Source organism: Chroicocephalus ridibundus, chromosome 29 (genome assembly GCF_963924245.1).
Source record: "Chroicocephalus ridibundus chromosome 29, bChrRid1.1, whole genome shotgun sequence".
NCBI classification, from domain to species: Eukaryota; Metazoa; Chordata; class Aves; order Charadriiformes; family Laridae; genus Chroicocephalus; species Chroicocephalus ridibundus.
In genome coordinates this window covers 150,384-175,359 of record NC_086312.1, presented here as the reverse complement: position 1 = coordinate 175,359, position 24,976 = coordinate 150,384, and the positions used below count along the sequence as shown (strand labels likewise).

Genomic DNA, 24,976 nt, shown 5'->3' with positions numbered 1-24,976 from the left:
GACAGGTCCTCTGTCCACCAGGCCAAGATCTAGAGGTGTGCACTTAAGGTCCCACCACCACTCTATAAGAACATCCAAGCTTGGCACCGCGTCCTCACCTGATGGCACATCCCAAACTGCCACCGGCTCCCGTTACAGCAGACGGATGGCGCCAGAGGATACGGATTTGCACGTCGGCGCATCTCCCTGTAGCTGCGCCAGGAGTAAAGCCCAAACTAGTTGGCCGCTGGTAGTAGTTCTTCGCAGTTAAGACAAGTCTGAGCCTTCCACCAAACGTCTATTCCAACACAACGGCACCCAACGTCGTTATCCCAAACCCAATTCCATCAGTCCCCGGCACACCACGGTGTATGGAGAAGACAGGGAAGAACCCGGGTGTAGGTGACTACCCAACTTAGAAAAGTCGTTGAAGAGAAGTTTCTCTATTCTAAGTCAGAAAAATGACATTTTTTAACCCATTCTACTACTGGTTTTCAACTACTGTGCCAAATTTAAGCATCTTATAGGAACAACCTGAGCATGAGGCTATTTCCACCCTTGCAGTTTGAGAACAAAGAAAAATCTTTGATGCCCACTCTCTACTCCAGCTGAAGACTTGCAAGAGCTGCTCTTTTCCTGGAAAGATGTTTCCCCCCCCCCCCCCCCAGTTTTGCTTCCTGCTGTCCACTAACGAAAAATCCTCCAAGGTCAAGGTATTCCTCGAGCGCCTGGATATTTAAAATAGGAATTTCCCACCCGAGACTTCAGCAATCAGATTGCTCGTCGCGTCTGGGCTGTGCCTGCAACCACACACATCTTGGAGATTATTCTTACTGGAGTAAATTCATTATTTGAGATAATAAGCTTTCAAATCTTGCCAAAATATTCAGGTGCCACAAAACTGACCAAGTACCTTTAAAGCTGAAGCCATGAAAAAACAACAGTTGTGTATTTGGGGCGATTTTCCCCATTTATTACCAACGCTTTTAGGGCAAACTACCAGAAAGAAAAACAAGTTTAGAAACGCAAATTCTGCGTAAAGACACCAAAACCCACCACACTTGCGTCCTGTTTTCCTGGGCTGGGTGGATTCCAAACCCCCATGAGGGGGCAGCTCCGCACAGGGCTGTCTGACGAGCATCCGAGATGGAAACAGGCTCCCAAAACCACCCAAACTGAGCAGAAAGTGGCCAGATTCACTCGGTGGCAGCCGCTGGAGACCACGGGGACTCACTCATAGCCGTGGCCGAGGGATACAGGAGATCCAGCCACGCGTGTACACGAAGGGGAGTGATAAACCTCGTGTCTGATGTTTTTAAATAGCAGAGAAATACACCATACTACAGAAAACTCCGAATTATTTCACTTGTGTGAAGCTTCTCCCTGACCCCACGCTCTCACCTCAGCTCTCCGCTGTTTCTACCTCTTATTTTCCCTGCCGGAATCAGCTCCCTCGGTAAAGCGGATTTAAATTTGGCATTTAATGAAGTAGCAAAACAATCAAGTTTGATGCAGCCTTACTAAAGCCGAAGGTTTGTATAACCCCAGCTCTGCTCGCTCACGCCGGCAAACGCCTATTGGTAAATCTGGCAAATCCAGGGACGCGGCGGCTGCAGCTCGTACAAGATTTACTCAATTCAAAGCAGCTCATCCCCAGCTTTACGTCACCTTCTCTCCAGTGACACCCCCAAGAGAGACATTACTGTCCCCAGAATACCAGAAAATAAGCTGTGCCTCGGAAGTCATGCACTTACGGGAACAAGAGTAAAAATTTAGGATAATTACCTGAAATCGAGAGTTGACCCTTCGAGGTGTTCGGTTCTTCTTCACCAGCTGAACCCTCTGACCTTCATTTTCGAAGCTACTATTGAAAGAAAGATCTGCAAGGAAAAGAAGTGCGCGTTAATTCAGAATTACAGCCAAAAAACAGCGCCGATTTGTATCCTTTGCCTTTTCGCTCTCCAGATTTCTGGTTTTATTTCTAAGAAACAACACGTATGAGTCAGAAACCCAGGAACCCTTGACGATGAGAAGCATCGCAACGCGCATGTGGGCGGGTGAAGGGAGCCAAGACAACGGTCCAGACCATCGTCTTTTAAATTTAAAATATTTAAATACACTGAAAAAATTCACGTGTACTGAAAAAAAATGATTTAATTTGAGCTATCCAACCCAATACACCTCTTTTGGAGTGCTCCAACAAGCACGGGTCCACTGCCTTGTGCTAAGCCTTCCCCAAACAAGAAAAAGTAACCTGCAGATTACTCAAAAAAGCCCTTTCCAGCCCAAAAAGTCCTTTAAGGCGGTTCCAAGACCTGGGTTTAACCCAACACCTGGGACTGTGCCCAGCTTCGGGCTCCTCAAAGCAGCTTCTTCTCAAACCCACCTGTGGCCCCAAGGCAAGAGCAGCAGTTGCTCCTGCTCCGGCTTTTCACGGAAATTACCTAAAAACGCACCAAAAATGAGATTACAACTCCCAACGTGAAGACAGTTGCTGGGAAGATGACCATAACCACAACCAACACCTTTTTAACATCGCTTGTGCTCAGGAAACACCCACCAGAGCCACCCCACCATACAGTAGAGCCAATAAACACATTAAAATATTGAAGAAAAAAAAAATCTTTAATTTCATTTTTGGGGGCAGGACATGGGAGATGCGACTTTTTCCCCCCCACCTCAACAAAAGGAATCTGCCACATAACAACGCGTACAAGGCTCAAGAGCCCGAAGAAGGACCGGCTCAGCAGCTCCGATTAATTTTAGGCTTTGCCTAAAAAAATAAAATAAATAAATGGAGCTAAAGCAAACCCAGACTCCACTGCCCCCGGGCAAGAAATCCCGAGGGCTGGAAGCGGTGTCTGGAGGTCTCCTGCTCACCTTCAAACAGGTTGCTCTAGGCTTTGTCACACCACGGCAATTACCGCCAGGTTTTAATTAAGATTTCAGTGCGGGTTTTTCAGAGGTTAAGCTGCTCTTAACGCTCGCGCTGGCTCTTTACTCCCGGTTTGGCTTCCCAGCGAATCCCACCCCAGAGGAAGGCGGCCACCGAAGCAGCTCCGAGGATAAAACACATACCAAACCCTGCAGCGAGGTTAACGAGCTCGTTACAGGCTCACACCTCCACTGCTTCTCCGGCAGCTCCCCGCGGGCAGGTAAATCCACCCAAAACACCCAGCGGCGCCACGTGCTTCCGCCTCCCGACGTCTTCTGCTACGCCTCGTGGTCCATTCTGCCCACTTTTGGTTCTTTTTAGTGATTACAACCCTAAAACCCCCTAATTCTGTGAGCATCGCTCTGTTACAAGTATCGCCATTAACAGACCTGCTCCGCGAATGCCACAAATGACCATTTTATCACTTACCCGATAGCACAAACCAGATTAAATCTCAAACGTGGGTAGGTTTTTTCTTGCAAATACTATTTTTTTTTTTTTTTTTTGCCAGCTAGCGAAAGCCACAGCCTCAAACAGATGCAGAAGGGACTTGTTTTCATCTCTGGTTCCCAATAATTAAACTCAGGAGCTTGGTGGAAGAGGCCATTTGCTTAAAACACTTTTTTTTTTTTTTAAGAACATAATTTACCTTCCGCGTGTTCGGTGGCTGTTATATTTCCTTTGGGGAGGAAAAAAGGAATAACTGCAAAGAGTGACTCTTCCTTCGGCAGCAGAATTCACAGGTTTCCTACAAACACTCCCATAGCAAAGTATTGAAAAAAAATAAATAAGAAAAAAAAAAATCAATATTTTCAGTCTTCTAAAAATCAACATGATTTGACCACAACAGCGCCAGTAATTTAAGTTTTCAGACTTTTTAAAAGACGTTCTCCCCAGTATCCTCTGCAGATAAGACCTCCAAGAACAGCACTTACACTAGGAAGACCCCAGACCACGATTTAAAAGGGTGGGTTTTTCACCCATTTTTGCTGTTTCCCTCCCCCCCATCAGGCTAAATCTGCACAAGCGGGTTCCATTTACAGGCTGTCAATCCCGGTAACTCCGAGGAAAAATGCTTCAACTCCGATTAATGCGTGAATTTAAGTCAAGACCTGAAGAGTACGGGGGGTAAGGGATGTCACAAAAACCCCCGAAACAGTGAAAATAAGGATTTTCCCCTAAAGAAAGGCTAAGGCCAAGAAAAAATACACGGCAGTACTGGCAGATGATTCACGTAGTATCTGAAAATAGAGTGACATTAACTCGAAAGGGTTGGCGCTTGTAACTTAATCGCTGTTAAATTAAAGTTTTCCCACAAATTCCCTTCTTCCACCAGATCCTTTTTTTTTTTTTTTTTAATACCGAATTAGCAAAATCCAGGGTATCGCACAAAACCGCCGGCCGCCTGCTCTTCAGAAAGAGGCGTTTGGATACCAAACATATCACAAAACTCGGCGTTTTTATGTTTGTTAAAGGAGAATGGCAGCCGCCTCGCAGCATCCCGGGATTTCAGGGGAGGGTTTCTCCCCCAGTAAAACCGACGACACGGCACAAACCTCTTAATTTCTGCAAGAGCGAAGACTAACGGCGTGCACCTAACGAGTTACACCGGAAAAATCCGACCGTATTTAATCACCTCCACGATCAACCAGCACACACAGAATTTTAAACTCAAAGCCTTAAGCATAAAGTCATTAACCTTAATCTTTAGAGCGTCACAGCTTTACTAAACATAATTATTTTACTGATGTTTTAAGGATTCTTTAATTTTCCACTAAAATTCACCTCTCAAGTCTCCCCCAAATTCTCCAGCAGCACGTTGGCTAATGAGGAACCCACTGATAATGGCCCTAGAAATTATTTAAGTGCTTCTCCTCACCTGGAATCCATTATTTTAAGGCAGTTTCGTTAGTATAAATCCGTTGAGGTCCCATCCCCGCTCCCGTAATGAGGAAGAGCATCTGGGAGAACGTGAGCCAGGACTCACCTCGCGCAGGAAAGAGCTTCAAACTCTTGCAGGAAAGCAAAAAACCCCTTGGTAGATACATCGAGGTGATAAATACTGTCGCAAAAAGGCAGATTTGGGTGTTGCCAAGGCTCGGTGCTCCCTCAGCTTTGGCTCCGCAGAGCGGGAGAGGTGTTGGGTCTCTCCCACCCATGTCCATTCTGGGAGGACCAGAATGTCCTCTCCTGTTTGTCCGAGCTCCACAGTCCCCCAAGACCTTTCATACTACTCAAGTTTGGGTCAACATCGGGAGATTCCCCATTTCAAGGTTTCTTCACTCCTGGAGCTTCCTGAACTTCTCTGGTCTCTGAACATAGAACCATGGAATGGTTTACGTTGGAAGGGATCTTAAAGACCCCCCCCGTGCCACCCCCTGCCCTGGGCAGGGACACCTCCCACCAGCCCAGGTTGCTCCAAGCCCCGGCCAACCTGGCCTTGAACCCCTCCAGGGATGGGGCAGCCACAGCTTCTCTGGGCAGCCTGGGCCAGGGGCTCACCGCCCTCACAGCCAAGAATTTCTTCCCCAGATCTCACCTAAATCTCCCTCTTCCAGTGTAAAACCCTTCCCCCTCGTCCCATGGCTCCCCTCCCTGATCCAGGTCCCTTCCCGGCTTTCCCCGGAGCCCCTTTAGGGACTGGAAGGGGCTCCGAGGTCTCCCCGGAGCCTTCTCTTCTCCAGGCTGAACCCCCCCAGCTCTCTCAGCCCGGCCCCACAGCAGAGGGGCTCCAGCCCTCCCAGCAGCTCCGGGGCCTCCTCCGGCCCCGCTCCCACAGCTCCGTGTCCTTCTGCTGTTGGTGCCCCAGGGCTGGAGGCAGCGCTGCAGGGGGGTCTTCCGCGAGCGGAGCAGAGGGGCAGGATCCCCCCCTCGCCCTGCTGCCCACGCTGCTGGGGATGCAGCCCAGGCTGCGGGGGGTTCTGGCCACCTTCTCCCCCACCAACACCCCCAAGTGCTTCTCCTCAGGGATGTTCTCCGGTCATTCTCTGCCCAGCCTGGATTTGGGCTTGGGATTGGCCTGACCCACGTGCAAGACCTTGCACTTGGCCTGGTTGGACCTCATGGGGCTGGCACAGGCCCACCTCCAGCCTGTCCGGGTCCCTCTGGATGGCGTCCCTTCCCTCAGGCGTGTCACAGCACCACACAGCTTGGTGTCATCATCAGACTTGCTGAGGGTGCACTCGATCCCACTGTCCATGTCGCTGACAAAGATGTTGAACAGCACCGGTCCCAGTACAGACTCCTGAGAACGTCACGTGTCGCCGGTCTCCATGTGGACATCGTGCCGTTGACCACAACTCTTTGAGCGTAACCATCCAACCAATTCCTTGTCCACCGAGTGGTCCATCCATCAAATCCACGTCTCTGCAATTTAGAGACCAGGATGTTGTATGGCACAGGATCAAAGGCTTTCCATAAGTCCAGGCAGATGATGTCAGCTGCTCTTCCCTTATCCACCGGTGCTGTAACGCCACCATAGAAGGCCACCAGATCACCAGGAAAGCTTCAAGAGAAGTGCTAAAAGCAAGAGATCCTCAAAAAGATGTTGTCTTCCAGCTAGTGCATCGCATCCAGACTGGAGACAGTCCTTTACCTCTCCACTTCGAGCTGCTTCTCCTTTTAACCAGCCGAATGATTGTCAGCTGAGCGGAGATCACCACCAAGAGATATCCCAGGCTTCAACATCTCGCCTCCGTGGGACAGACCAGCCCCGGCTCCATGCACAAGGCCACCCGACTCTGCACTTGCCAAAAAACAGACACCGAGAGCAGATATCTTGCCCAAACCACTTATTTTGTCTGGGGAACCTTATCTCCGTGGAGGCTGTTGGAGCAAATGAAGGCTGCACTCTGCAGGGTTTGTCCAGCTCCGGGACAAAAAGACAATTCAGTTGAAACCAGTCACAAGATTCAACATTTTCCAGGTGCTGGAGTTGGATTTTGCTCCACTCGAGCCACCACTAACACACAAGAGGTGTTCTACCAGAAAGATCCCCTGCTAGGATTTCAAAGTGGGTATAAGTTAGCATTAAAATCTCATTTTCCCAGCAAATCAGGTGGAAAAAACCCACCCGAAACAAGGCCAAAAGGGAGAACGGTCAGAACACGCATCCCAGAAAACACACATCGCAATTTGTGATCATCATCACAAAATAAATTCCAAGGTTGTGCTGGGTCCAAATCTTCGTGCCAGTACGGCAGTCGGCTGCAGGAAGCACCACGTTGTCTGTCAGTCACCGATTTCTTTGGGTAAGTGCCCTTTGATTTGTGTCTAGTCTTGCCTCCTCCCCCCCCCCCTTAAAAGTCATGAATTATATTCAAAGCTTTTTTTATTTTTTCTCCCTAACTTTACCACTCCTTTAACAACGCCCCGAGTTTGACACGCAAATGAGAAGCGGCGACCGAGCGACCCTTGATCCACGAGCCCATCCCAACACTGCAAACAAAGGAAAGGAAAATATCGAATTCGATCCAGGAGTCGAAGTTTGAAAGCTTCAGGACAAGACTGTTCACAGAGTTGCTGCTGAATTCATCCTGGATACCAAGTGAATGAGAAGAGTTGACTTCAAGGAAAAAGAAAACCCATTTTTGTTCAATACGCTGCTTTTTGCTCCTTTTTTTACACCACATCAATCAAGACACGGGCGTGCGCGGGCGCCATCCAATTGCACAACTCGAAAGCAGCCTCATCTCTCAATTTGCTTTCGAAAACCCCGTAAACACCAAACGAGAAGCGATGTGGAAGGAAATGGGAAGGATTTAACTAAAAACATCGCTGCTGCAGTCCAGGACGGCCGCTCTCACGTTAGTTTGCAGTCAGAGAAATCAAAAATAAGCACTTTTTGTACCAGATTCACCCAGATATCTGGATTTTCACGTCACCATCCAAAGCCAAGGGCAGCTGCAGACCCGGGCGCGATCCCGGGAGTGTTATTTTGATGATCCAAAGTCCAAGGTGGATATTGCTGGATATCGCTGGGTATTCAGCCTGGGCTGAAGCTGAGGGTAAGGCTTTTCCTTGGAAAAGCTACCAAAACAGCGGATAATAAAATAAAATAGGGAGTTATCAGTGGTTTTGGATACGGGGCAAAGTTTTCCTCCTCTTAATCCTAATCTCAGACTCCTCCCGCGTCCAGAGCTTTGTCAGACACCAGCATTAAACACTTTTTAAGCACTTAAATAAATCTGTTCCCGGATGAAGCCGTAACAGGAGCAAACTCGCACCAAAGTGTGCCAATAATTTCTGTTCTATAATACTCAGGCCTGCGTAATATGGAATCGCTGCCAAAAAAAAAAAAAGCCAGTCGCGCTCCAGGCAATACTCCAGTGCCAGCCCAAAATACCAGTCAGACTTTTAATTTGAGGGCAAAAGCCGCAATTTTCTACAGCAGGAGAACCTTAATACCTCCGCAAGAGTTGCTCTATTTTAAAGCAAGAAAACCTAGAGAAAAAAAATCAGTGGCTTTAACAAAACCAACGTGAAACGGAGACAAACGTGATCACATTATTTGCTCATCATATTCTGATTATTTAAGGGATTTCTGATATTTAAGGGAGGGAAGGAGACGGATGAGTGATATCCCACAACCGGTCAGAGGTGAAGTTAAAACTGTTGTTAAAACCCGGCGAATCCATCTCAAAACATCAATGGTTTTGGGCCTACAGGCAAGGTAGGAGGCGATTACAGATGAAATAACAGGTATTTTAGTCCACATCAGGCACATATAGGTATCCAATACGCCATACAAGGCAAACCCAGTATATGAAACCAACTTAAAATAGCGGGAAACATCTTATCACGTAAATAGACATTTTCAGACAGTACTTTGCTTACGTTTCTCCTGCTTTCGGCACTCCATAGTTTCCCCTACAGGTAAAGTCCTATTTGAATCTGCACATTACCTAGCCCCGGTATCAGATTTTCCCCGCTTTTCCTGCCCGCTACGTCCAAATATTTGAAGTTTTTTTGCAAAAGCAGAGACAAATTTCTCATTCTTTAGACAAACAGAGCAAACTTCACCCCCTCCTGCGTGGCAGAAGCTTAATTTAGAATTAATAATATAGATTTAATTGAGAGTAAACTGCTTAAACGTGCTAGGTAGGAGATTTAATTCAGGTCACCCACCAGCTTACACGCTGCAAGCACATATTAGCGCTCCGGAGCCTGGAAAGAGTTTTCCAACAAGACCAATTCAGCCTCAAATCCTTTAATTAGCGGCAAGAGAAGCGGAGTATCCAGCTACAATTAAGCCACAGGGATGGAATAAAGTTACCGGGTGTTTCCCAGCTGGGAGCTGCAGGTTGACGAGGTTTTACCGTGAGAATTAAGCAGTTTGTAACCAAAAAGGGTTTGTGCCCCCCAAAATTGTCCTCCCTCAACCCAAATCAGATGCTGCCTCCTTCCAAGCATCCTCAATCTTTAATTTGTTTTAATATTGCTGCTACCAAAAGGCTCAGAAAACAGCAAAAAGTTTATCTAAGATCAACTCAGGGCCCCGAGCAATCAGCCTCAGATCTTCAAAGCACGTGAGACTCAACCGCAAAGTGGGAAGTTGTAAATATATCTTAAAAAAACCTGCCGATGAACGAGCAAAGAAATTAAAAAGCGAAGCCAACGCACCTCAAACGTGGAGTTTCGGTCTCCTCCGAGCAGCTCAGGGCACCCAGAGTCCCCCATGCGTTCCCATTTTAAGGGTGTTTACGCCAGCAGCACCCAACCTCGGCGATGAGCTTCAAGCCAGAACGGGGCCACGGGGCGTTCCAAAGCCACCCAAAAGCAGCTCGACTCCTCCCACGCTCCCAAAAACCGCTGTTTTATCCCACGTTACAGTCACACCACACCTCGGAGCCGCAGTCGGACTCACAGCACGAGGCTCAGAGCCTGAACCGAGCCAAGTCTTTCCTTTCACGGATTAAAGCAGCCAAAACAAAGCCGTGAAAGGAAAACCAGAGGCAAACACTCACAAGGATTGTGTCAAAAAAAGCAGAGAGGTGGTTCTATATTCAAATTTCCGTCTGGTCAAGCGACTCACGGTCTAACCCATCCCAGAAGTGAGCAGTTTCCTCTCTCTGAACTGCAGACACGGCCTTGAAAGACCTGAAAATCACAAGTTTAGAAAGTATTTGCAGCTGCTGGTTTTGTTATTAGAACAAGGCTGACAGGGAGCCGTTAGAGGAGCGGGACATTCTCCTCCCTCCCTCCCTCGGAGCGCTCACCCACCACCAGGAGCTATCTTTAGCCCAAAGCCACAGCCAGAAAAAACAACTTTTAATCCATTAATTGATAATTTGGTAGCGAGGATTCTCCACAGAGTCAAACATATGAAGCCACCACATTTTATAAACCACGTAAAAATTAATTTAAGAGTTTACAGTCACTGTTTATCCAGGAGGGACGACATTTCATTCGGCGAGAGGCTGCGGTGCGGTAGCAGGAGCGACGCCCCGATCAGTCGGGCGACGGAAGATGGAGAACAAGGTTTTACTCCCAACTTCACTAAAATGGGAGCGAGCGACTTGGCGGAGAAGAAAACCCAGTGATCCGCTTCGGGGTCAGCGCGCCCCAAGCAGGAGTTACAAGAGCTGGGCCAAGCTCCTCGCTAATTAAACAGGGATTTTTAGAAAGTCGTCAGGCTAAAGAGCAACCCAAACTCACTTGTAAATCACTTCGTGGCCGAGAATAAAATAAACTTTCCCCGGCGAGGCGGGGAAGGATGCGTCCTCCTGGGTACACTGAGAGTTGCAGGAAGATTAGTCGGCGCTGAGATGTTCCTGCTAATCCTCACCACGCAGTGAGTGAGTTGTTTCAGCCTAAATTAGCTCGTCAGAGCTGAGTGCTCATCCGAGTTGTCGGACCTCAGGTGAGGTCAGAGAACTCGGACATCGCGTGGCAAAAGCCCTGAGCTCACATTAATTGTGCTGAAGAGCACCAAAACCTCCCCAAGATCTCAACCCCAGGTTCTTCAGGTCTTGGTTCAACCACAACTACCCCTCCACGGACTGCTCTGACCTTCCGGGAATATTCCAGGGTGGAAAAGCGAGGTGGTTTTGGGTTCATAAAGCAGTTTCGTAACGGCGCGGAACAAGTCAACGGGCTTCTGAGGAGCCACCCGATGGGTGAGAAAGGCCATCGCCACCCCGGGGGATGGGAGATAGGGAGGGAGGAGAAGCAGAAGCGGCCGCACGGGAGCACGTCAGACATCTACCACCACATCTCCAGTAAAAAACAGAGTGACCCTCCACACTTCCAAAACATGCTCAGCAACGCTAATTATTCAAAATAATTAAAGACCCCAGTCTTAACTCAGGACTTATTGTAAATCACTGCCTGCTCATCTTTTCTCCACCATTAAAAATTGCGTCTTGTCTCTTTTCTGGATGTTTTCTGGGGTTTTTTTTTCCCTACAATCAGCCAGATCACTCATCCCTTTTCCTACTCTGCTTTTCAAAACACAGAGGTGCAGAGATGGATCTTCCTCCTCCACAAGCCACTCCGCATTCTTACCTTGAGTCTCTTAATAAATCATTAATCCACGGAGGGGTTATCAACCTCCTTGAGCTTCGTTTTAAGACGAAATAGTTAAACCTAAGCTCCTGAAGGATGCCTCAACACATCTCATCAATAACCGGGCTTAAAACAAACAACTAAAAGACAATTTCCTTCTCAAAAAAGCACATTTTAGACTCCAAACCTTTCAGCATCAGCCTTGCAATAACAACTACGCCGTGCTGCGGCTGAATTCCTGTCCCTCTTCAGCCCCCGTCCGTAGATCCTGAGGCCACAACTGCTCGGCATCGCATTTTTCCGGCGCTATCAATAGTCCGCAAGAACACGGGGCTCCCGAATCGCTGCCTTTCCTGGGGAAACTGAACTGGAAGCCGAGGGAAGAAAGGACAAGCCAAGGTCAGGCCAAAAATAGCCGATAAGAAAAAAGAAAAGAAGAGAAAGGAGGAGAAAAAGGGGTTTAAAATGTGAAAAACGCAGTGCCTTCAGCTGGTTAAGTCTGTCCTGAGATGTAGAAAAAAAAACATATTAAAACAAGGCAGGTAGTTAAATGAGTTAAAAGCAAAGCTGCCAGGCGCAGAAGAGGTGGATATTAAATCACAACTAATACCTAGAAGTCATTCTGGGTCCCATTAAGAGCAGTATCTCTCAAGAAAACACCTATTTTACTAACCCTTACGCAGCTGCACAGCTCTAAAAATGAAGATATCCCCCAAAAAACCGCTCCAAACCCCCTGCGTGGCAACGACACATCCCTCTCGGACACTTGGACCTTAAAAAGGGCATCAGAGGACACCAAAACGCTCTGAAAAATTCACCTTTTTACTCCTCCAAACAGTTGGAATTTTTCCCCGCTCGGCGATCAGCAGCTCCGCAAACAAACACCCGTCAACAGGCACAAGGTCAGGCCCATCTGTACATACGGCGCCTCCGACCCACCAGCAGGAATAAGCCACAATCTTGTTTTTCTTGTAACCCGATACGGTTTTTACAGGGAATTCTTCTGTCCGGAGCAGCATCCAGGCCTCGATACAGGCAGGGAGAAGCGGTAAAAGGCTCTTCCCTCTCTTTATTCTACAAACCGTGCTCAGAGATGTCTTAGGTTATCAGTTTAGACGTTCAATTTTGCTGGCTGATAATAACCTTGTATTTATTTATTTTTTTAATCCTTTTTCACTCTTTATCCTCCTTTTCCCCACCCCACACCAATGACTCCGGTGTTCTGAAGCAGAAAGCACCACCTCACAAATGGAAAATAAAAGAAAGATTCAACTCTGTCATCCTGCGGAGCAGCACCACACCTTTCCCCTTTGCTTTTCCCCCCGGGGGGGAACTAGATCACACCCAAATTAATTCTAATTACACCCCAATTCAGTAGGAAAACACCACGCCGGGGGTTTGGAACAGCATAAAGTTGGGAATTGTCTCCTTAGATCCATCAAAAATAACAGCGATGTTTAGTTTTGAGCCAGTAGCAAGGCTCAAACCATATTTTTTAGCGTTCATCCCTTTTTTTCCGCCCCCATCACCGAATTACTCCTGAGCTCCCCAAAGCAGAGCAAGACGATGAGTATCGAATCCCTCGCCCGCTGAAAAAAAAAAAAAAAAGAAAAAAATCAACGTACAAACTGAAAATAAACAGCCACAAACATCTCGGGTAACCTTTGGACCAGCGATTTGCACTCTAATCTCGTCCTCCCCCCATCGGTATTAAACTCTGGACTCCGAGAAGCCACTCTGCCGACGCTCGGCAACGTAATAAAGATGCAGTTTGGCTGCTCCTACCGTAAAAACTAAAGATATTTGGCTCAGGGCGCAGAGGGTTTGAAATCTGACTACCAGGATGTTCCCCCCACTGTTATTCCAGTAGATAAATACGAGCATTTTATCACCCAAATCTTGCAAACGGGGAAATACCTACCTGGACAGGAATGAAAAACACTTTATAAAAGCAAATATAACACAATCCGAGATATTAATTTACAGTGACGGTGATTTTCCTGCTGGCAAAGAACCCCCCTCTGGCACTGAAACCTTTAATTTCGGTATCAGCTTTGGTGGAATGACTATTCCTTGTACTAAATTTAAGAAAATTACCACCAACAGCCCTCTCTGCATTCCCCGCCCCCCCCCACCCGTTAGAAGGGGATGAGACATTGGGAAGAGCCATGAGCGTGAGGACTCAAAGGATTAGGTCAAGTGATTTAAAAACAAGCGATTTAAATGGATTTCTTCCCGTTTTCTTCCGTTAAGCAGAAAATCAGCACCTACTCGGCAGATTCCAGAGTCGTTCCAGCCTTTCAAGTCCAGAGGAGCTGGGGAAAACCTCGCTTGAGACACTGAGCTCGCTCCAAACACCGCGGCTGGGCTCTCTAAATGGCATTTATTACAGTTTCCCCTTCCAAAAAAAGCTAATTAAATATAATTTGAGTACAAATCTCAGCCCCTACCACGCTGCACTGCATATACGTACAGGTAATTAATGAGGAGATACCAGGAGCAGCACAAATTCCTACTTTTGAGGCAGAATTTGGTTTTCAATTTCACATGAGCAGCACATCGAGGTTCCAGATCCCCGTTATGGCGTAGTCTCCAAACTGGGAGGAACTGGTCGTTCGACTGATCCCCACTGGACGGCAGCGAAGACAATTTTCCGTGAGAGGACGAGACACACAAGCTCATCACTTGCTTTTAAACATGGCCGTTTTCAACCCTAATCAGCAATTCCACAAGAGGAATTTTCACTTTAAACCTAAAATCTTGATTCTTTAAAAAAAAAAAGCAAGGTTCTACATACAAACTATGATGTTTTTAAGGATTTTTGCCAGCAGGAAGAGGAAGAAAGAGAGGTTTTGTAAGGAGACTAATTCAACTTGTAGCCTGATGTCTCAGCTGGCTGCAACATTGGGATGTTTTCGAAGCGGAATTGCTGCGAATTTCATCATAACGCTCCGAGGTTTGGCTCCGCAGGATCCAAACTCACCCTTCTCCGCAACCGCCTTTCCCTGAAGCCATCGGAATAACCGGATCAACCAGCCCGGCAAAGGATTTCCAAAGCTGGGATGCTGCTAGCGAAGAGATTTCCCCCACCGATCCGGCACCTAGCTCGTTAAAAAAAAGGAACCACGGCAAGTAATTTAGTGTTTTGTATAGGTTTTGTGATGATAATCAAGACCTGCCAGTAAAAAAAAAAAACAACACAACAAAAACTCCTATAAATTATGCTCCTTTCTAATTATCCTCTTCCGAAACAAGAGGTTTTATGCAGAAGACGAAGAATGACTGTTTTCAGGTAGTTTAGGGAAAATAAAAGGAGGTGCGCTGAGCTTGGGAAAGCTGGACCTGCGAGGACAAAGAGTCTCAGAGAACTTATTTATTATCAGTTTTCAGAAAATACGATCTTTTTGGAGTATTTCCTATTCGATCCAGCCCCGCTCGCAGCCGCTCTCAATTCCCAGGGTTTCAGTCACTGCCACTCTGCCCAGAGAAAAAACTTCCTGCCCCAAGGATATTATTTTTAAGGGTTATTCCCCTCACTTTAATACCTCTTCAGCTTGTCAAATTAGCATAAAGAGGGCAACTGGGTGATTAAGAACCATCTCATGACTTTCCAAGAAGGAAGATGCTTCAGGAACGTGGATTGGTTCGTCCTGTTTAACATTTTAACTGCGCTACGCGTTTCCTGTAAAAAAATGTCGACTAAAAAAAAAAAAGGAGCTATGCAACCCAAAAGACTAAAAATTTGAGCGACACCTACTCAGCCTGGCTGAGTTTTCGTCCCTGCATTTAATTTAAACAACGTAAACCCTCAGTTTTTCACTCTAATTGAAAATACAGCTCATGAGACGATGAATATTCGGAAGAAAAAGGGATTTTGCGGTAAGGGTAGTCCCAGGGGAAACGTCTCCGTGCTGAGACCTTCTGAGCAGATGGGAGGGGTTAAGCCAAGGATGACTCCAAAAACCTCCCCTGGAACCCACCAGGAGACCCTGGAAGAAGATCTGTGGCCATCGGATCACATCCCTGCTCCGGCTGTAGTGGCCAGGAAGGGGGAATAAGAATTTACAGCAACAGAAATTACAGAAAAAGAAATTACGAATACACGCTTATTTTAAGCCACTTAAGCTTATTTTCCTGGTGTGACAGAGCCCACAGGTGCTCTGGAAGAACCACCAGACATCAAAAGGGTCCATACTTTGGGGGTGGGGGGAGCCGAGGAAGGAGGAACACTCCAAAGTTGACCAGTAACCACCAACCGAGGATCTTTCCCATAAATCAAGATCCCTGCCACGCAGAGACGGGTTTTCCCCATGCTCCTACGCACCCTCGTCACCTCCTTTTTCTACAAAAGTGAACAGCATAAACCCAAAACGAGGTGAAAAACCAAACTTTCTCCTCCCTTGTCTGAAAAAAGCCGCAATTATTCATCCCGCCGTGGTGCCGCCCGGCTGCCCCACTCCTCTCCCAGCCCAAAACAACCCCCCAGCACGGGATGAAAAAAATCAAAATATAATTCCCCACGTGGCTACACGAGTGTTTTTGAGGAAGAGGGAAAACAGCACATTACCACAAAAAAAAAACCCAAACAACTACGGAGCAAAAGGAGATGCTTTAGACCAGGAAACACCCTTCGGAATGCAAAGTTCCTCCCCCCATCCCAGGAGGAATGGCCCGAGTTATCCAGCGATAACCTTTGTCGACACCAACAGCCGGCGCGGATTTGCTGGGGAGCAGGCAGAATCGTCTTACGCTGGGGTGAAATTACCTAATTCCACTAAAATTAAGTATTTTTAGGGTTCAACTGATCTTACCTAAAGTTGAGATCTACCCAAAGACAAACAGTTACGCTCGTGACTCCAGCAAACAGAAAAGGATAAAACGCGACGCTTGTTCTGCACCACTTCCACTTCTTTTTAACCCAAAACTCACCCAAAACTCCAGTCACCTGCAAACTCCTTCCCCGGGGAGCTCCGGCTCCGGCCAAGTCTTGGGGTGGGAACATACCCAAGCACCACCATCTGCCATCTGAGCATCTCTATAAACACAGTTTTTATTAAAAAAAATAAATCAAACTGCACATTCCTGAGCCAAACGTTGGATCCTTTCGCTCACCCTGTAGAAAAGAAGCTGCAAAAGCACCTCAAATATTCCATTTTTTTCGCCCTCTAGAAACCACAGGGTCCTTCCTACTTCTTCGCTCTCATTACCAGGAATTTTTACATCTCGAAGATCGGCTGCTACTGGAAGAAACCAGCGGCAAACGTTTTGACAGGCCGCGAGATTACAGCTCGTCACATAGTTCATTTATTGCAATTCATCTCCTATAATTCATTTATTATAAATTTAAGGACTATTCTTCAAATAATCCCAAACGAGCTGATCATTCCAAGTGTGCCACAAACCTCTGGGATGAAAACAACTCAGAAAAGCTCAAATTTAAGTTTCAAACGTTATTTTAATTAGCAGGTATGACATAATTTAAATTTCCAAGCTTGTTTTTCTTTCGTATCTTGGCTGTTAGAGCCAACGTGCTGACAGACAATAATTAACTTAAGCCGACACGATACTGTAAAGGACTATTTAATTGCTGAAGTACCCAGGTTTGTTTAAACATATAATTGCTTAATTACGCGTGTATTCATTTAACATTATTCAGATTTTTTTAAGTGCGCCGCTCATCACATAAGCAAGGCAAAAACCTGACCCATAAATCTCAAATTTTAATTGAATTCAGCATCCATTCAAACAAAACACAAACTGCTTCGTTAGCCCTGCTCTGCACCCATCTGACCCCCTCACAGCCACGAAGCCTAATTATCCATCAGTGCTAACGAGGACCCGCACGACTGAGGCCCAACTGTATGCTTTATAAGTCAAACAAACCAATTTTTAAGTCAGGTGAAGACAGTTTTGCTCCAAAAACCCACTCCCAGAAGTCGCACGGTGAGTTCACATCAGTCCGCTCCGAATAAAATCCAACGTATTTTAATTGTCCTTCTGCTAATCACCAACTCTGCCAGATTTATATATATTTTTTGATAACCCCGAGACGTGCCACACACCAGCCACCTCTAGATGTGGGTAGAAAACCACCCAACAATTCAATAATTTGACGAGATCTCAGGTTTTAGCTGATTTATCACAGGGAAACCCACGAGCATCTCACACCACGCCTGGATAATCGGTTAAAATATTATGGAAAAAGGCAAAGTAATTTGCAATCGGGGAACGCAGACCTGTCTCCGGGAATCCTTATTTCACTCAAGGACCACATTCACTTTCCAGGCTCCGACACCCCTTTCCTTCCCACCAGACACCAGGTTTTGGGGCATTTCGTCTTAAAAGCAGCAATTTTTTTACCTTGCAGGTTTGATATTGTCACTACAGGAACGCTCCTGACCTGCATTAGAACTTGAACAGCCTAATTAGGCTTGAAATACGCTATAACAACAACTTAATTGAACAAAAAAATCAGCGTTTGGGCTAAGCCCTGAGTAACGAAGGCCCCAAAACCCGCGTGTCCTCGGCTCCCTCCCTTTCCTAAATTACGATTTTATTTTCCCCCCCCCCCTTCGGAAAGCAACAAGCCAACATTAAACCCCTCAAATTTTAAACCGATTCACGATTTCCCATTTTCAGGCTATCACTTACAGAGTTTCTGGTTTCAGGATGTTTGCCCAAGTCCTCGCCGCTACCCAACAGTTCCTGTTTTTGGTTGGTTTTACATATATTTATTTATTTATTTTTTTTAAAGCTGTTTTATGTTTCTCTGGATCAGCGCCATCTCCCTCCTCCTTCGGCCTTCACCTCCCAGCGAGAGTCAGGGCAGGGCTTTCCCCAGCCTTTTGAAAAAGTTAAAATTAGTAACTCTCCTCCTGCTCGCAGTTAACGAGAGGCGACACCGACACAAGCAGTTAACGAAGGGACAAGGTTCTCCCCGCAAAAATACAAGTAATGGTAACGAAGCTGCTTCCTCACATTAAAATAGAGATTAAAAAAAAAAGCAAAGAGGCAAATTTTGCTCCTCAAACACATGCCGGCGCTTCCCAAACACTTCAGTCTCAATAATTTTGGATAAAAACTCCTGATTTTCCTCAAGTTCCAGATGAAGGCAACGCACAGCATAAAGTTCCTGCAGAAGAAGCTCAAAAATATCACAGAAGAGGGATGAAACGTGCCTAAAAGGAAGAGTTTTGGGTCTCTGTGGGTTTGGGTTCTCCTCCCCCAGTTCCCAACTGGGAATTTTAGTCTCACTTGGAGGATTCTGCATCCTTCCTGCATCCCGACACCTTTCCCTTGATGCTCGACGCTGTCTCTGGATGCATACGGAAAACTTCTTGTCCCGTCGGAGCTTTCCCCATGGGGATACATCCGTCGTAAGGCAGGAGACACAAATTTAGACACTGCAAGTTTGTGGTGCGTCAAAAAATGCTCTTAATCCTTTGCATCATCAAAGCAGAGAGAAACGCCAACGCTGGTTTTTTTTGCCACTTTTCCCAAATACCACCAAAATTCCCAGAGAAATGGCAGCAGAAAACAAGCCCCTGTCCTGAAATTTAACTTTCGACCTAAAACGACCTTTGGGTAATCTCTGCAAACCGTTATTTAAATGAATATTAAGCCTTCTGGCATTATTTAATAAAAATTAAAGGTTACAGAGCGCTTGCTCAGAACGAAAACCAGAGGTGTTTTTTTATTATGAACCAACCCCAAAACATCCCAACTCGCTCGACGGGAGCTTCGGCAGCACAAGCGGCGTGCGGTAAGACGGTGATAAAGCCTTTATGTCGCTGATCTGATACGGCAGGAATTCAATTGTGTGTGAGTACAGCAAAATTCCAGTCTTTTTTCCAATCGCTGTGAATTATCTGTAGCTCAGTTCTGGAAGATCTAGTGCAAGGCGATGACTCCTCCATTGCTGGATGACAACCAGGTTTCCTCAATCTTGGCTAAAGAAAGTTATTTTGATTTTCTGCTATGAAATAACCAGGATTCGAAGCAGCTGGGGGATTTATCCCGCATCCAGGAGCTGCCTGCGCTGGGATTCCCTGGCTCCGCCGGGCAGTTTCCCCTCTCGCATCCGCTCTGCGGAGCCGCTCTTTGAATCACGCTAATCCTCACCAAAAAAAACCCCAGTAACGCTGCCAATATTTCTCTAAAAGCTTTCGGATTTAGATATTAGAGAGCTTTAAAACACCTATTATTCGATTACACCCCCCAAAACCCCTACCAATTCCCTTGTAAGCTTAGAGAGACTTCGCTTTCCTCCTTTTCCTAGCATGAAAGCTCAAAAAACAGAATAAAATCGGGACTCAAAGCCTTCCTCCCGGGCTGCCAGGGACAGATTTCTTCCCTGCTCACAGCTTTGGCCAAAGCTGAGACACGATTCATCCTAAAATTGAAGGCAGACGGTGCGTGAAGAGCCAGGAGGTGACACAAACCCCTCTTAACAGCCCTCATCGGTCAGTTTTCCTTCCCCGTGCACGTTGACATCCCTCATCCACTGCTTTCCGGGGGGATGTGGGCTTTGGTGAACCCCCCTCAAGCGAACGGGGCCGGTGATCCACCCGCTGGCACCTCCCCAAAGGAGATCCCGTCCTGTTCTCCTGCCCCTTCTATATTTAGGACACTTGCAACAACCCCGCCGCTTCAACGAGGAGGAAATATTATTTTACAAAACATCACCCTTACAAACAGGAAAATTACACGGCCAGAACGTGCCTCTATCTGCCCCGTCCACTGCCACATCCAGGGAACGTTGATGTTAAGTGTTAACACTGTCTCAAATCCCACAGATTTCACCCCTTTTTTCTTCTCAGCAGAGTACTCAGGATTTCGCGTGGGGTTACGGTAAAATATCTTCCTGCAAATAAATGGTTTACATTCCTGAACTCGGTCCAGACACTGTTTGCCAGTAGATAATTACCAGACTATAAAGTTTACTTTGGAGAAATTGTTCCAAAATATCAAGAAATGGTAACGAGGGGCGTTTGATTACGTAAATTCGATTACAGCTCCCCTTGACCAAAACGTAGAAGACCGAAAATAACTTAAGAAGTAATCAGGAGCACGGGAGCGACCAGCAGGTCGTTTGCCGGGGTGAGATCGATTCCTACCTGCGCCGCTCTCCGACCGAAGCACAATCCCCGTTTCCTCTTAAAACGGAAACGGGATTTACGCTAACGATGGCTCTGCCGCTCGCGGTAATTTAGCTAATGGCTGGTCACCTCCACCGCAGTCACACTCAGTATCATCAGATAATGCAGCAACAACAACAACAGTTATTCAGCTTCAAGTAATTAACGTAGTTGGAGGGGAATAAAATAATCAGGAAAGTCGTGTTTTACTACTTTTAAATGAGTAATCCCGTCCCCTGCCAAGGCGCAGAGATTAGAGGCCGTGTGGGAACAGCCGGCCTCGTGCGGGTGTTTTCCCCTGGTACCTGGCATTTATTTACAGTCGCTATCACGGTTCCTCGAGTTCAGGTGTGAGGAATTCAAATATTTCCTTTTCCCCCGTGTTTTATCACACGGAGGGGCCCTCGTGTAACACCAGAGAACAGCTGAGGGCGACTTTTAACTCCCACGACCTTAAGTTGAATACTAGGCCCTCGTAGTGACATAAACTCGATTTACATTAACCTCTACAAACACTTATATTAGCAATGATCTCAGCGAAGATTAATTACTTACACAGTAAAGTTACAGCAACGTTTTAAGCATTTGCAAGGTTGAAATCATCAATATTTTGGTTGCCCAAAGCAGTTTGCTTTGTTTTCTTACCTAAACTTTGCCATGAGAAGCTTTGACAGAGCTTAAATACAGCACTTAAGCTTGACCTGGAGCCGCCACGCCACAAACAGGTAAAACCAAAACTTCGTAAAACTACGAGTGTTTTAAATCACTAAAGTGACCCCAAAATTGTGACGGACGATGCAAATATGAAAACCAGAAGCCAATAATCCAAGCTCGGCAAAGCAGCGGCACCTCACATAACCGGGGGGTCCCTCTGCAAAGCTACCAGGCAATGCAAATTCGTTACCGACTTAATTACCAGTGGAATTCCTTACGTTACAACATACATCCCTACGAGTGATGGTGCTGCCTGTATTTATTCTTAAAACCTCGCTGTGAACTGTTGGATGGCGTACAGGGTACGTACCCAAGGAGTAACGGGGCTTTGAAGAGTTTTCTTGGGAAAACTTCTGCCGAAGAAAGTGGGGAAGCTTTAACATTATTAGGAGTAAAAAACCTATCTGTAGGTTTTTTTAAGTTTGAAAAGCATCGAGGAAAACGGAAGCCAGCTGAGTAAAACTGGAGGGGGGATAAGGATGGGCGCCTTAATAAAGGTGAGAGCAGCTTGAGTTTAAAACGAACAGACTTTTACTCCCTGCTGTTAATTAGTCGTGTAAAGCTGTACATCTCTTACGGCCAAACATGCATACGAAGCAAGCACAGTCTTCACTTTCACGCCAGCGGCTAATTACCGCATTAAACGAGCGTAGGAACCAAGTGTCGGTGCGAACCGACATCCCAACAGCTTGAAGAGGCCTTGTTCCCCCGGGATATCACCCACAATACCCTCCGGGAAAGAGCAGTCGCTCCCCGGCTTCCAACAGCACCCAGATTTCCCCCTTTCCCACCCAAATACCACAGGAGAGCGGCTCGAGAGTCCTCCCCTCTCCCTGAGCTCAGCCCTCCGGCTCTATAATTTCCAAACAACTCCTACAAAAGTAGAAAACAACCTGGGGAAAAAGGGGCAGTTTAGCTTGAAAATTCAACTCGAAAACGTAAAGAAAGCCCCCGGCCATGCGAGGGGAAGGCCGGGCGAGAGAACTGCCCTGTTAGAAAGCTTAGAAGTGGCCCAAGGAGCGGTTGAAGGACCAACAGGGAGCGGGTGTTATGGCGGGGGAGCAGCTCGGTACCTCAGGGCTGCCCGGGAAAGCACCGCCAGCCCAATCCCCGCCCAAGGGCACCGGGCCGGCGGGGACACAGGCCCAGCCCGGCTCCGATCGCTCTCGCTGTTCGTCCCCCGCCTCACCTCAGCCGCCGGGCCTGGCTGCAGGGCGGGGGCGGGCGGCCTAGGCCTAACGGCGCGGCGGCGGGAGGGCCCCCCCCACTCCCCTCGCTGCGCCCGGGGCCGGTCCTCCCCCAGCCCGGCGGGGGTCTCGCCGGTGAAGGGCGAGGCGAGGGAAAGGCGGAGGCGGCGTGACTCACCCCGGGCCGCGGGGCCGGGCCTGGCCGCTGCCTCCGCGCAGGAGCCGCCGCTTCCTCCTCCCGTCCGCCGACAAAATGGCGGCGGCAGGAAGTGCCCCCGCGCCGCCCCGCCCCACCGCACGCACTCTGCGTACCGGCCCCGCCAACGGCGTAACCCGCCTCGCACCGGGCCTACGACAACGGCGCAACTCACATCCCACCCACCCCCCCCCCCCGCCTCTAACCCCCAACCTACGCCAACGGCGTAGCGGGGAGGGGGCGCCGCCGCTCCCACCTTCCCCCGTACGCAAACGCCGCAGCGCCGCGCCGGCCTTACGCGAGCAGCGTAACCCGGAGAGCGCAGGCGGGAGGGCGCTCTCCGCTCCCTTCCGCGGACCGAGCGACTCCCCCGGCGCCTCCCCGTTCCCCCCCGACCCCCACCGCTCCCCTCCGTCCGCCGCCGCTCCATACCGGCCGTGGGTCCGCCCTTCACCCCGCTTCACTCAGCCGGGCCGGCCTTTGCGCAAAGTGCGTACGGCGCGCCGAACCTCGCGCAGCGGCCTACGCAGCCGGCGCGTGACCGCCGCTACGCCAACCCCGCACCGCCCCCCCTCTCCCCCCAATGCCTCAACTTACGCCGTTTGCGCAGCAGGCCCCAAACCTTCCGCGCCCGCAGTTTACGTAGGCCTCCCCTGACGCAGCGGCCGCATTACGCAATGCGGGTTACGCCGGCAGGGCGACGTAAAAGGCGTTGGTGAATCGCGGCCCCCTCTTTCCCTCAGACGAACCCCTCGCCCCGGCCCCACCACCGCTCCCCGTTCACCGGCCCGGTTCTTACCTGAAGCGGCGGCAGCGGGAGGGGGCCAAGCCGGCCCGGGCGAGCCGTCCTCCCGCCGGGGCCGGGGGGAACCTGAGGGCTGGTGGAATCCCGGAGCGGCGGCGGGGGGAGGAGGAGGGAAGGGGGGAGGGGGAAGGCGGCCGGGGGGAAGGGGGGGGGAACCGGGCACCGAGGGGCAACGGGGTCCGGTCAGCGGCGCCGCACTGACCTCACCGCGCTGCGCCTGACGTCACGGCGCAGCCGGCTCCGCCCACCCGCTGCTGCTGCCGGCGGCGGCGGCGACGGGGGCAGCGCGCGGCGTGACGTCACGGGGTGAGAGGAGGGAGCGCGGGGGGGTCCCGGGGGTGCAACGCACCGGGGGGGTCCCGGGAGGAGTCGCGGGGGGGGCGCGTTCCTGGGGTGCGATGCATGGGCGGGGAAGGGGCACGGGGGGGGTGGTCCTCGGGTGCAACGCACCGCGGGGGGGGGCAAACCGGAGGGGTCCCGTGGTGCAACGCACCGGGGGCGGGCAATGCACGGCGGGGGGTCCCGGGTGCGATGCGGGGGGGCGAACGGGGGGTGATTTGGGGTGCAATGCATGGGGGGGGAAGAGGGGGGGGCATACGGGAGGCCCCGGGGTGCAATGTACCGGGGGGGGGGGGGGGGGGGCACTGCGTGGGGCGGGGGGGGTCCCTGGGGGGCAACGTGTAACGCACGGAGGGGGGACAACACCGTGGGGGGGGCCCCTGGGGGGAGGGATTGCACCGGGGGTGGGCAAAGGCGGCGGGGGGGGGGACGGGGGGGGTGCACTGGGGGCAACAGGACACCGGGGGGGGGGGCAGTGCACAAGAGGGTGCACGGGGGGGGGGGTGCGGGGGGTGTCGGGGTTCACTGACGGGCATGGGGGGTGCAGCGCGCGGTGTGACATCACACGGGGGGGGGGGGGTCACCACACCGGGGAGGGGGACGCACGCAGGGTGTCCGTGTGCCCCCCCCCCCCCCCCAATATCACCCACCTCTGTGCCGAGGGGGGGGCTGAGACCGGGGCAGGGCTCGGTGCATGAATGAGCAGCCGCCCGCCGCAGGGGGGCAGTTGCGGGGGGGCGGGGGGGGCCGCATTACAATCATTCTATTTTTTTATAGCCTCGAAAATCTGCCTTTAGGGGGGTGTTTTGCGGGGGGGGGGGACGACAAAAAAAAAGGCGATTTTGGTAAAAAACGCCCAGGATTTTACTCCAACCTCACCAAATCATCGCTTCCCTGGGTTTTTTGGGGGTGAATCCGTTAGAAAATGGGTCTGGAGCCAGAGGAGGGGGCCAGGACCTGCAAATTTTGCTGGAAAAGGGTTTTTTTTTCTTTTTAGGGAAAAAGTAACCATTTTCTTCACCCCGAGCGAAGCCCCGCGCAACCAACCACCTCGTTTTTCGAGATCATCGAGCTTAATTAGCAAATTACCCACAGCAAATTCTCACCTGGGAACGGAGGGAGATGAAAATAAATGCATTTCCCAAGAGGAAAAATTCCATTTTTGGGGGGGAAAGAAGC

General features: G+C 49.3%; 1 protein-coding gene across 6 annotated transcripts in view; it reads right to left on the bottom strand.

Moving 5' to 3' along the window:
- BRD4 (bromodomain containing 4) overlaps positions 1 to 23,585 on the bottom strand; it is a 78,381-nt gene extending 54,796 nt beyond the window's left edge. For 3 of the 6 annotated variants that reach the window (XM_063319075.1, XM_063319071.1, XM_063319074.1), the window contains exons 1-2: positions 22,636 to 22,763; positions 1,765 to 1,859 (exon numbers count right to left, since the gene is read on the bottom strand). The gene's annotated coding sequence lies outside the window, so the exon portion shown is untranslated. Of the gene's footprint in view, positions 1 to 1,764; positions 1,860 to 22,635; positions 22,764 to 23,085; positions 23,105 to 23,452 lie in introns of those variants that run through there. The other 3 variants (XM_063319076.1, XM_063319072.1, XM_063319073.1) reach the window with 2 other exon arrangements.
- Between the last annotated feature and the right edge of the window lie 1,391 nt (positions 23,586 to 24,976).